This window comes from Lycium ferocissimum, chromosome 9, assembly GCF_029784015.1.
Source record: "Lycium ferocissimum isolate CSIRO_LF1 chromosome 9, AGI_CSIRO_Lferr_CH_V1, whole genome shotgun sequence".
NCBI lineage: Eukaryota > Viridiplantae > Streptophyta > Magnoliopsida > Solanales > Solanaceae > Lycium > Lycium ferocissimum.
The window spans coordinates 14,519,097-14,532,427 of record NC_081350.1 but is presented as its reverse complement, the minus strand read 5'-3'; positions in this window follow the sequence as shown (position 1 = coordinate 14,532,427).

Sequence of the window (13,331 nt, the reverse complement as noted above, 5' to 3'; positions counted from 1 at the left end):
AGTTATTTATGGAAACAAAATCTATTCCAATTTAAATTAAAATCGGTATTTAATGTTCCTTAATTCACGCAAATATCCTCCCATTTCATATCTTCATATCTCATTGTTAACAAATTAAAAAAAAAATTGAATTCAAAAAGTACATTCATATTTTTAACCAAAAAAAAAAAAAAAGGTTCAAAAACTAGTTCATCAAAAAACTTTGAAAAATAACAATATCAAACCAGTGAACAAAACTCGTTTTAAACGACGAATATATATTTGAATTCACCTATTGAAATACCGAATTAAAGTTGAGTACATAATTGAGGTAACAACGTTTTCACTACAACTTTTTTATTTTTTTTATTTTTAAATTTTGAAAAATATAGTCAAAATATATAGAAAAATATATACGAAATATAGTCCACAAACGAAATAATAATATTGAACATAATAATCAAAATACATTAGCCAAAATATAGTCATAATTGAGTTCATAATTGAGGTAACAACGTTTTCTTTGACAATTTTTTATTTTTGATTTTAATATAGTCAAAATATTTGAAATATAGTCAACGAAACGAATAAGTAATATTGAACATAATAATCAAAAAAACAATTAAAATATAGCCAAAATATATATGCAAAACAACTATTAAATATCAATCCAAAACATTAGGAATTAAAATTATTATTAAATTAAACGTAAAAATCGATTTTTTTTTGGGAATTAGATTTGAATTATGAGTGAAATTAATGAGTAGTTAATTATAAACAAGGAAGTTGAACTATTATAAAACTGATTTGAAATTGGAGGAAATTAAGGGATATTGGGCATAATGGTGTGTATTTAGGGGGATAGGTGAGAGGGACCTTTTTTTGGCTTAAATTTAGGGGTGTGGGAGCGGATGAGTGGTAAAAAAGTGATATATAAATATAATTATTTTAAAGTTTAGTTATGTTCTAGGTAATAATGTAAGCTATGCCAAGTAAATTTTACTATAAAACATACTTTCATTGTTTGGGTTTGGAAAGAAAAATAAACGGAAATAGTTTTACAAATATTTAGAAGGTTGAAATATGTTAGACGACAACAATAATAATAATAATAATAATAATAATAATAATTATGGCTAATAATTAGGTTAATAGATTATTATTATTGATTTGACGTTTAATAGATAGATTAATATTGTGATATATTTTATAATTTTTTTTTTTGATTAAAGACGCAAATAGAAAAAGGTTGTTGACATCCTTGGCTGCTTTAGCGTATTCTTACACATTCATTTTATCTTTCAATATTTTTTATATGTATGTCTTTTACTGTATGTCTATTTTTTAAGATTTCTATTATATAATATAATTTTGTATCCCTTTATGTCAAGAAAATTTATAGAACACGTGTCTAACCGCGCGAAGCGCGGATAAGTTAACTAGTTATAAATGAACAGTAACAAAATGAAGTAAAGTACCATAATAATTATTTAACAAAGTCAACTTCTCACTTATTTAACAGAGTGCCTTTATGTGTTTGATCTATAGCTCTAGTGCCACAAATAATTACTTAACATGTAAACTTTTCCCTTTACAGTTACACAAATATCATTACATAGCCTTATCATAAAAGAAAAAAACATACCAAACAGAGCCATTGCATTACCAATTTTAAATTATCAATTATGTGGTGACAGATTCACTTAATTTGAATTAGTCAGATTACAACAGACCGCAAGATAACTCTCAACCAAGGACAAAATTCCTTAAGCAAGAAGATAACTGTGACTTGCTAAATTAAATTTAAAAGCATAACACAAAATAATATTAAGCTTATAGAACAAAAAAAGTAGAGAACTTACTTCTAACAGTAAGTATTTTCCCGCTTTCTCCGGCTGGAGCAAATTTGAGTTTCAGAAGCCTGTGAAATCCAAAGTGTCCAACCATTATATTCCAACCGAATAAAGCATGAATGATCAGTAATGTTATGTGTTGAAATTGCACAAAGTTTTCTGAATACTATACTACATTAAAAGAAGGAGCGATTTACGAAGAATAGATAAAATTAATGGAAAAGGCTTAAAATATGCCATCGAACTATCAGAAATGACTCATTTATGCCACTCATCAATAGTATGACTCATTTATGCCACTCATCAATAGTTTGGCTCATTTATGCCATCGAACTATCGGTAATGGCTCATTTATGTCATTGTCCGTTACCAAAATGACTTATCCATGCCATTTTTCATTAACGCCAGTTTTACAATACCAGATATGATACGTGGCCTCCAACTAAATTATGGTTGTGGGTGGGTCGGGTGTATGGGTCGAATTTTTTTATTTATTTGGGATTTAAAATTGGGCTAGTTAAATTAAACGACGTAGACCTCTAATTGGAGGCCACGTGTCTTATCTGGTTTTATAAAACCGACGTTAATGAAAAATGGCATTGATGAGTCATTTTGGTCACGGGCGATGGCATAAATGAGCCAAACTATTGATGTGTCACGACCCAATTTAGCTAAGTCATGCGGGCACCTACCTTTCCCACCTCGGTAGGCGAACCCTTATCCCAACAATTGAAAAGTCATAAATAAGCAAATAAACAAGCGGAAGAGATAAGAATTACGTAAGTCTGATAATAATCATATAGAAATGTGCGGAAATAAGGAAATACATCAAATCCACCCAGAGTCTGGTCTAACCATACAAGAGCCTCTAACTAGGTACTACAAGTCTGAAAGTAACAAAATACATCAATAGTCTGAATTTGTCTCAGAATATGAAATAAGACATAGATAAAGGTAGAATCTCCAAGGCAGCGGACGTCCTCGTGCTCACCCTGTAAGACTTTACGCGCAACTCTCGATCCACTATCAGCCACGAGAAGCGAGAGGTCTATCCTACTCCGGAACTGCGTTCATAAAAGAATGCGACAAGTGCGGGTCGATAAACAACAAGTACTGGTAGGTATCATAGGCCGACTAAGTTTAGCTAACACATATTAAGACAACAAAGTAGATAAACATATAAATCAAAGAGGTATAAGTCAAACACAAGCCATAATCCAAGTACACATCATCACCTATGTTTAGCATCAAAACCTAATTATGACAAGTCTCAAATACTCAGTCAGAATCCGTATATCACAAACACATCACAAGAATATCACAATAGAAGCCATAGTGCAATGCAATGCAATAATGTATGAAATATGAACTCAATGCATATGCTGTGTACACATGTACTCCGATGATGGAACATCACATCTCAATAGCACAGTCCCGGGGACACTTCGAAGTCCATGTACCCTCACTTCGGCAACAACCCGAATCGCTACCTCATGTTTCCGCATTAACAACCCTTGAATCGCTACGCACAACCTCGGTCCCGGACAACCATCGAAAATTGGTCCTCACGTCACTCTCCTCCAACTGAGCCTAGCTCATAATAGTATTTTCTCAAGTATCATTAATGTATCAACAGTATATCATGAAGGATGAGAATGCATGCAATGTATGAGTTCAATGTCAATAATCAAATCAATAGCACAAGTACCACACATGGGCACACCAACAATATCATGAAAAGGCCACACAATAAGCCATAATAGAACACTATCCTCATATCAAACATCAACAAGTAAGATACTATCATGGTCAAGATATATATATATATATATATAGTCTTCAATATCTACTATCTCCACGTGGCATCAAGCCAACAACAATAGAACAGGATAAGTCATAACACAACGGAGTGGCTAACTCCAATAACACAACAGGGCCCAACCTAAGACAATATCCAACCCAACTTCATATTCGAAGGTTTACATGCTTTCTCCGATAATATCGTGTAAATATATGCTTTGCTAAACGAAGTCTCACCATAGGGTAAACCGTAACCTACCGAGAAGGCCAAATAGCAATATCACCAAACAATCACTCCTTAGACTTCCCTTTCCTTTGAGCCTCGAGATAAAGAAAGTCTAGGCACATTCGAATCAAGAAGAACATCAAACAAACCCGACTTTTATTCAAAACCCAAATCCCCAACCTATGGAATATGTTTTATGAACTAGAAGGGTGAAATTAGGAATCTAAAGGTTCTAACATGAAATTTAAGCTCTACGTGGAATAATCGGCGATTTACTCAAATTCGAATTCTAGACAAAACCCCCAAATTTGGGTATAAACCCTAATTTCCAGTTCCATAAATTAGCCTTAATTAGGAAGAAATTATGAAATAAAGGGTTCTAATCATCAATTCCATGCTTAAAGAAGCTAACTCAACCAACAAATCATGATTTAGAAGCCTAGAAAGAATAACTCATTGAACCTACTTTTAATCTTCAATCACTTAATGAACTATCAAGATAAATGAATTCTAAGATGTTTAAGGAAATTGGAATAGTAAAGGGATTAGAAGAACTTACCACATAGAATTTCCTCTAAGAATATCCTAGAATTGCTCCCAATAGCCTAGATTTCGAAATAGTAATAAATGAGGGACTTAGGACATTTAACACTTCACTTAACGACTTAACTGCCCGACACCCGCTTCCGCGACCATCAGGTCGCTTCAGCGTCACCGCTTCGGCGGTCCCTTGATCGTTGTAGCGGTCAAGCTAGAATTGCACAGGACGCTTCATGACGGGGTGAGCTACCCCTTAGCAGAAGCCGTGCCGCGGTCTTTGGTCGTGCGCCAAAGCGGGCACCAGACACCAGAAAAGTCTCCAAGTTTCACAACTCGAACCGAATTTCCGACTAACTCCCGAGGTCATCTGCTCACATACCGGATATGCAGATATACATAAAACACGCTACAAACTCACTCGTGGCCTTGAAATTCCCAATTGAGGTCTCTTTGACCGAGTCAACTCCTAATACCTCAATTTCAACTTCCCAACCCAAGTCTTAAAATGCACTCGAGTGCATTGGGAACTGAACCAGATATGCACACAAGTTCTAAATGACCCCCCGAACCTCTCGGAATCGATGAATTTTTGAAAAATGTCCATTTACCCAAAAGTTAACTTTGAGTCAACTCTTTTCGCTGAGAGCCAAATTTTCTCAAAAAGTCACCCAAATCAACCCCGAACAGCTCGGAGAAGGGTCAAAAGTGTCAAAAAGACTATAACAACCAAGCGGGTTGTTACATCAGATACCAATTAAACCACCGCTCATCCTCGAGCGATGAAGGAAAAGGAACGGAGAAGGACCCGAATCAGCGAACAACTGAGGATATCGGCTACGTATATCGAACTCGCATCCCCAAGTGGCCTCACCGTAGCAGAGCGTGCTTCCATTGCACCTTCGGGGCGGTCTCTCCTTGGGATCTCGGCTTTTCGAACCGCTAACCAAAATCGCAATAGCCTCCTCCTCATAGGTCAAATTCTCATCAAGAAATATCGAATCCCAACGAACAATGTAAGCACCGTCGGCATGGTACTTCTTCAGAATAGACACATGAAAAACTGGATGAACTCCCGCCAAGCCTGGCGGCAAGGCTAACTCATAAGCAACATTGCCGACACGGTAAAAAATCTCAAATGACCCAATATACCTCGAACTCAACTTGCCTCTCTCTTCCCAAACCTCCTAACACCCTCTTCACGGCGTGAGATCGAATGGAACCCGGTCACTAATGTCGAACTCTAAATCCCGAACCTCCCGATTCCAAGACATCTTTCTATCGACTCGAGTCACAAAAGCTTGGCCTCAAATAACCCTTACTCTCTCAAGAGGTTCTCCTCTCAATGCATTCGTACCCTGTCGAACCTCAAATCGTCAAACCGACCAACCGGAGACCTACATCTCCTACCATACAAAGCCTCAAAAGGAGCCATGTCGATACTCGAGTGATAATTGTTATTGTATGCAAACTCTGCCAACGGTAAGTGCTGATCCTAATGACCAACAAATCAATAACTCAAGTTCTCAACATATCCTCGAGCACCGAACGTCCACTCGGGACCGCCCATCGTCCGGGGGTGGAAAGTCACATCAAGATACAACCGGCACCCAACTTCTGTAAAAGCCTTCAGTAAATGGAAAGTGAAGATAGTATCCCGATCAGATATGATAGAAGTAGGAACCCTATGCAATCTCATAATATCACGAATATACAACTTGGCTAACTTCGCTCCGCAAGAAGATCTCGAAATCGGAACGGAATGAAATGTAGCCACTTAGTCAACCGATCAACTATCACCCAAATCGAGTCAAACTTACCCAGGGTCTTTGGGAGACCTACAACAAAATTCATGGTAATCCTCTCCCACATCCACTTGAGAATAGGCATCCTCTGAAGTACACCACCGGGTCACTGGTGCTCCCACTTAACTTGCTGACAATTACCAGGCTTTGCCACGAAATCGGCTATATCCCTCTTCATCCGATGCCACCAATAGTGCTGTCTCAAATCACGATACATCTTACTCACCCCTCGATGAATGGAATATCGAGAGCTATGGGCCTCAATCAAGATCAATTGAATCAGATCACCAACACGAGGATCGCACACGCACCCCTTAATCCTCAAAGTGCCCTCAGAATCTATTATGTCCTCCTTGGCCTCACCCTTCAGTACCCTATCTCGAATCTTGCTCAACTGAGCATCCTCAAACTGATGAGTCTTGATTCGATCTAATAAGGAAGATATCACCTTTACATAAGCTAAAACTCTACCTGGGGCTGAAATATCAAGATAAACGAAACTGTTGGCCAGATTCTGAACGTCCATGGCCAACGGACGCTCGAAACAATCAAACGAGCTAAACTCCCCATACTCTCTGCCTTGTGACTCAAGGCATCAACCACATCATTGTCTAACGAAGCTTTGGAACAGAATTATGCTTCTTCTGCTTGCGACTCAAGGCATCAGCCACATCATTGGCTTTCCCTGAATGATAAAGAATAAAGATGTCATAGTCCTTCAGGAGCTCCATCCATCGGCGCTGCCTGGAATTAAGATCTCTTTGGGTGATCACACGCTAAAGACTACGGTGATATATGAAAACCTCACAATGGACACCATACAAGTAATGCCTCCAAATCTTCAAAGCAAAGACCACGACTAACAACTCCAAATCATGGGTAGGGTAATTCTTCTTAAGGATCTTCAACTGACGGGAAGCATAGGCTATGACTCTACCTTCCTGCATCAATAAAACACCAAAACCCATACGGGATACATCACAATAGATCGCGAAATCCTTACCCTCTACGAGTAATGCTAAAATCGGGGCTGAAGTCAAAAGAGTCTTGAGCTTTTGAAAGCTCTCCTCACAATTATCGGACCACCCAAGAAGAACATCCTTTCCGAGTCGATGCAGTCGAAAGGTGTATTCCAAGTACGTGAAAGGCGACGATGGCTCTCGTGCTCCTATCTACTCTTGGAATACATCAAGATATCATCAATAAACATAATCACAAAGGAATCAAGGAATGGCCTGAAGATGCCATTCATCAAAGTCGTGAATGCAGCAGGGGCATTGGTAAGACCAAATATCACCGATCCTCAACCCCGGTGAGCACGAACGCATTCAATCTTCGAAAACACTGAAGCACCCTAAAGCTAGTCAAATAAATCATCAATACGAGGCATATGACACTTGTTATGAATAGTAACCTTGTTCAGCTAGCGATAATCAATCCACATCCTCATGGATCCGTCTTTCTTCTTCACAAATAACACAGGAGCACCCCAAGGGGAGACACTCGGTTTAATAAACCCCTTGCTCAATAAATCCTATAACTGCTCCTTAAGCTCTCTCAACTCGGCAGGTGCCATCCGATATGGAGGAATATAGGGCAAGTGTCTCAACCCAAGTCAATACAAAAGTCAATATCGCAATCGGGTGGCATACCCGACAGATCCGGCGGGAATACCTCCGCGAACTCGCTCACAATAAGAATGGACTCAAGGGGTGGAGATGCAATAGTAGTGTCACACACATGATCCAGATAAGCTAAGCACCCCTTGTTGACTAATATCTTCGCCTGAAGAAAAGATTTGATCTTTTTCAGAGCGAGGCTAGGAGTACCTATCCACTCAAGTCTAGAAATACCCGGCATAGCTAACGTGGCTGTCTTGGCATGACAGTCCAAGATCACATGATAAGGAAAAATCCAGGTCATACCCAAGATAATGTAAAAACTCACCATATCAAGAATCATCAAATCTATTCCAAGTGTCATACCCTATAAAAGTGACTAAACATGACAAATAAACTAGATCAACCATAACAGAATCTCCGACCGGAGTAGACACATGAACAGGTACAGCTATGCTGTCACAAGAAAAATCCCAATCAACGGCAAGATATGCAGACATATACGAATAAGTGGATCCAGGATCAAATAACACATATGTTTAACTCTAGTCGAACCCGAAACGAGTGGCCAACATAACGACGTCGAGGCCTGCGCGGGGTCTACACGGAAATGAGTAACATCGGGCCCCCACCGTCCGGAGCGAGATCCACCTCTAGAACTCGGGGGACCCGCCTCTGCCCGACCACAGGGATCAACCTCTTCAGAAACCCGAGAAGCGCCACCGCCAATCGAGCACCGCCACTTTTGAGAAGTGCCTGCGCAATTACTGACGACTTAGCCGGTCCTCGTGGCGATGATCCTACCGAAGTGATCGGGGACACCTCCTAGAAATATGGCCAAACTCTCCACACACAAAACAACCCCTAGAGGGTAAAGACTAATAGGCTTAAGCTGAGGACCCGGCTGGAATAACCCTATCTACTGGTCGAGAAAACGAGCTCCCGGCTGGGTGGCGATCGGAGAAACTCGAAAAGCCGACCAGTATGGGCGGCCGGAATATGGTTGATACGGCCTAGAAAATTGACTGGCGTCCCTCGATCTATAACCATTATAACTCCCAATCACTCGCTGCCTCTTCTCACTCCCCCCTCCAAATGCGCAAGCCTTAACGGCCTCGACTAAAGAAGCATGCTCAATGATGGACTGGAAGGAAGCCGTGATAGCCTTCATCCGAAGGCAAGGAATCTGAAGAGAACTAACGAGCCCACCAACAAAGCGCCTAATCTTGTCGAGCCCGGGGAATCGGAAGGCCCAATAACGGGTCGGATACGGATGACGTAGTCACGTAGGCCTCCACAAATAATCCCCTCTGCTGAAGATGTAGACACTCATCCCTATACGCCCCTCTCAAAGCCCGGGGCACATACTTCCTCGAAGAAGCCCCGGGAATCGAGTCCCGAAATCGGGGAGGAGAACCTCGGACGCAAGCAACAAAATACCTCCACGAGTCTCCGCGTCTCCACGAAGCCCGTAGGACACATATTCACTCCATGGGACTCTATGATCCCCATTCTGTAACAACTCGTACACATCCAAGATGAACTCATAAGCGTCCTCTCCGGAGGTACAATTCCTCGGCGGCTACGGCACATCTTCTAAACCTCCCAACTAGGTCGGTGTGGTAAGGCAAACAACTCCTCTTTCCGAAGAAGAGTGCCTGCCCGAGCTATCTTAAAGTAAAGTGATAAGTCAAGGTCATAACAAGGCCCGCCATGGGTCTAAGATCATCCCCCAGGTCTGGCATTGCATCAATTCGGGGAGCCATAGCTGCAGCGGGGTGTACTATATGAGTAGGTCTCTGCTCAGGGGTCTGTGATGTGCCGTGAAATTATGGCATATTTAATGCTTCTTGACTTTAAGGTTTTCTTGTTTTTGAGTGAGCTTATGTTCGTTTTATGTGTTTTGTGTATGTTGCAGTTATTTAGAAGTTGGAATGCAAAAACATTTGAAAACAAGGAACTTTGAAGACAAGGCACTGTTATGCACTTGTACGGACTGTCAACATGCTCGACGGTCCGTCAAGTATGTTGTCAATCTTCTATGAGTGAAAGTTCAAAGACTGTGCAACTTTGGGATGCAAAAGGACGGGAAGGTTGACGGACCGATGTTCGACGATTCGTCGATGTACATCGACGGTTGAAGTTCTGAAGCTTGGTTCTCTGTCATCAGACCATCAACTTGTATCATCACTACTCGACGGTACCGTCGATGTACATTGACGATTTGTCGAGTTGCAAGCCGACTTGGGCAGGATTTGTTTTATTAATTCTAAGTTTTTGACTTGTATAAATACATGATTAGGTTTTATTTTTTAGACATCTTGAGTTGAAGACTTGTATTGAGCACTTTGAGTTCTTTCAAGGGTTTCAAGACTACTCTATTTAGTTTATCTTCAATTCTCTTTGTAAGTTCAAACAACAATTACAATGTCTTGCGTTTTTATCAATTCCACGAGTAGCTAAATTTCCTACTGAGGTTGTGGACCCAAGGATGGGTGTTTTGCGCATAGGTTTCTAGTTGTGATATATGCATAATGGATTGTTAAGGTTTGTGAGTTCTTCATTATTCATTGTTAGTTGATGGTTGCAAACATTAGCTTATTCCATAAACCTTGATTTATTTGGGAAAATAATTAGGGTTTGGTAAGAACTAATAACAAGAGCTCATGGCTTTAAACTTTGCTTAATAAATTCACTTAGGAATAAGAGGAATTTGCTTGGCATAATTAATCGTTCTTCATATAAACTCTTTTGTATTTGGAAAAATCATAAAGAGATATTGTTCTTAACTATTGGGAAATATTAGGAACTCCATTAGAGATTAAGTGCACTTATACAACGATCCATTAGAAGTATAACATATTAGAACCCTAAGCATTGCATTCATCTGGCGGGGACACAACCTTGGTTTCTTTTACCATATATTACAATCCAAAGAAATTAGTTAGCAATTAGTCATAAAAATCAACTTTCTACAAATTCATCGGAGTAAGACATTAGACCTAAATAAAGCATTCTATGATTTTAGTAACCTTTTCACACCATATTTCCTATGGGATTCAATTCCAACCTTGTTGGGTTGCCATATTTGACATCGTCTACTTTACGCTAATAAAAGGTGCAATTTAAGGGTATCAAATTTAGGCGCCGTTGTCGGGGAATACAGTTTTGAAATTACTAAATAGTGTTTGCTTTGATTGAAGTCTTTTTCTTATTCCATCACACCTTGTTTGCTATTCCTTGTGAACCAGGTGATCATGGTTATGCGAAATCAGCGTGCAACACCTGGTAACCAGGGTGGTCAACATAATGACCCCCCGAATGATACAAATGAGGTGAACGCATTTGTTGATCTGAATAATGAGGAGGACTACGCATCAGCTATTGTCCATCCTCGGGTTGGAGCTGCTAGTTGCAAAATTGACTCCTTTCTCTACCAGTTGTTGAAGTTTGAGGGCAACTTTCGGAACTCTACCGATAATGACCCTCAACGACATTTGCAGAACTTTGTGAATGTATGTGCTCATCACATCCAAAATAATGTGTCACAAGATGCTATTCGGCTGAGGCTTTTCAAATATTCCTTAGCTGGAGAAGCAAGAATGTGGTTCGAGAAGCTGCCCTAGAATTCTATTAATACATGGGCAGAGATGGTAGCACTCTTTCTCAAGAAATGGTATCCTCCTAGCAAGAAGGCTGAGATCCGTGACAAAATCTATGAATTCAAGCAAAGATCGGGGGAGCAATTATACGAAGCTTGGGAGAGACTGAAAGAATATCTGCAGAAGTTTTCGACTCATGGTTTTTCGGAGAACATATTAATGGAGAATTTCTACCGAGGGCTGGATCTAATAACACAGTCAATTGCGAATAACTCAGCTGATGGTTGTTTTATGGATAAATCTTACACTCGAGTTACCGACATACTTAACAGATTGACTACACAAAATCAGGCTTGGCACTTGAACAATGCTGATATTATACCCTACAGTAATGCCATGATCCAGAATATGGTGAAGGAGAATCAGGATATTCAGCAGACATTGGCTCAGTTTGTAACGAATATCTCTTTGCTGACCAAGAAGTTTGATGAGAACTAGACCAAGAAGGTAAATGTTTGCAAAGATACTTCAGGTGTGCCGAATGGGATGTACCAAGTCCAAGAGGGTCCATATCACGAGGGACCTCCTATACAGGTTGAAGATGCTAACTATGTGAACAACTTTTAAGGGGTTATCAAAGGCAAAATTATAAGGGGGTTACTAGAATCAAAATCAATGGAGACCTGGGGACGTACTATGCGGGGACAAGGTTATTATGGTGGCGTAGCCAGGGGAACTACAACAATAACAACAATTTCGAAAGTAAGAGTTCCAATCCATATAATCCACCAAAGGGGCAATCAAATGACTAAAGTAGTTCGCAAATGGAGGCTATGCTTAAGAAGGTGTAAGAAAATCAAATCAAGGCTGAGAAGGCCTTATCTGGGCTGACGAAAATAGTGGGATCTCATATAGCGACTGAAAAGCTTGATTGTAGATGCGTGATATTTCAGAGAAGCGTGACTTCACAAAAAGGAGGACTTCCGAGTGACAATATTCTGAATTCGAAGAATGGGAGAGGCAGTGTAGATCGTGTGTTGCTATCAGTACTCAGAGTGGTAAAATACTCCAAAGTGCTAAAAAGAAGGTTATTGATCTCGAGCCAATTCATGAAGAGGAAAAGGAGCAATCCGATGCACCAATTATTGTTGTTGAGGTTCTGTTGTGAAGAAATAGTTGCGATATTCCGGGAGAAGTTCGAAGGTGGTGATGATGAGAGCAAACGGTGTAAAGGGGCTACTCAGCCTTTGACTCAGCTTTTTAAATCTAAACCTCCCTTTCCGCAAAGGTTGGTGAAGAAGAAGGAAGATGCTAAGTTCGAGAATTTTTCTGATCAGCTGAAGCAATTATCTCTGAACTTTTCATTCTTGGATGCTGTTAAAGAGATGTTCAGTTTTGCTAAGTAATTGAAAGACCTATTGACCAAGAAGAAGACGGTGCAGCATGAAATCGTGAGTTTGACTCAAATTGTGAGTTCCATTATTTCAACAACTACGTTCTAGAAAAGGGAGATCCTGGGGCATTCACCATTCCTTGTTCTGTTGGATACCATGATTTTGCTTGTGCTCTGTGTGATAATGGGGCGAGTATAAATTTGAGGCCACTTGCTATCTGCAAGCAATCAGGTTTGGGGATACCAAGGCCGACTACTATAATATTACAGATGACTGATAGATCTATTAAGCGGCCGGTTGGCGTGGATGATGATGTTCTTGTGCAGGTTGGTAAATTTATGTTGCCCGCTGATTTTGTGATTCTTAAATGTCTAGTTGATCAGGATATTCTTATTATTATGAGGAGACCTTTCCTTGCTACGGGAAGAGCTCTTACGGATTCGAGAAAGAACGAAATAAAATTTCAAGTCAATGATGAGGAAGTTACTTTTTAGGAAAGTAAGGGGTTGAAGTCAC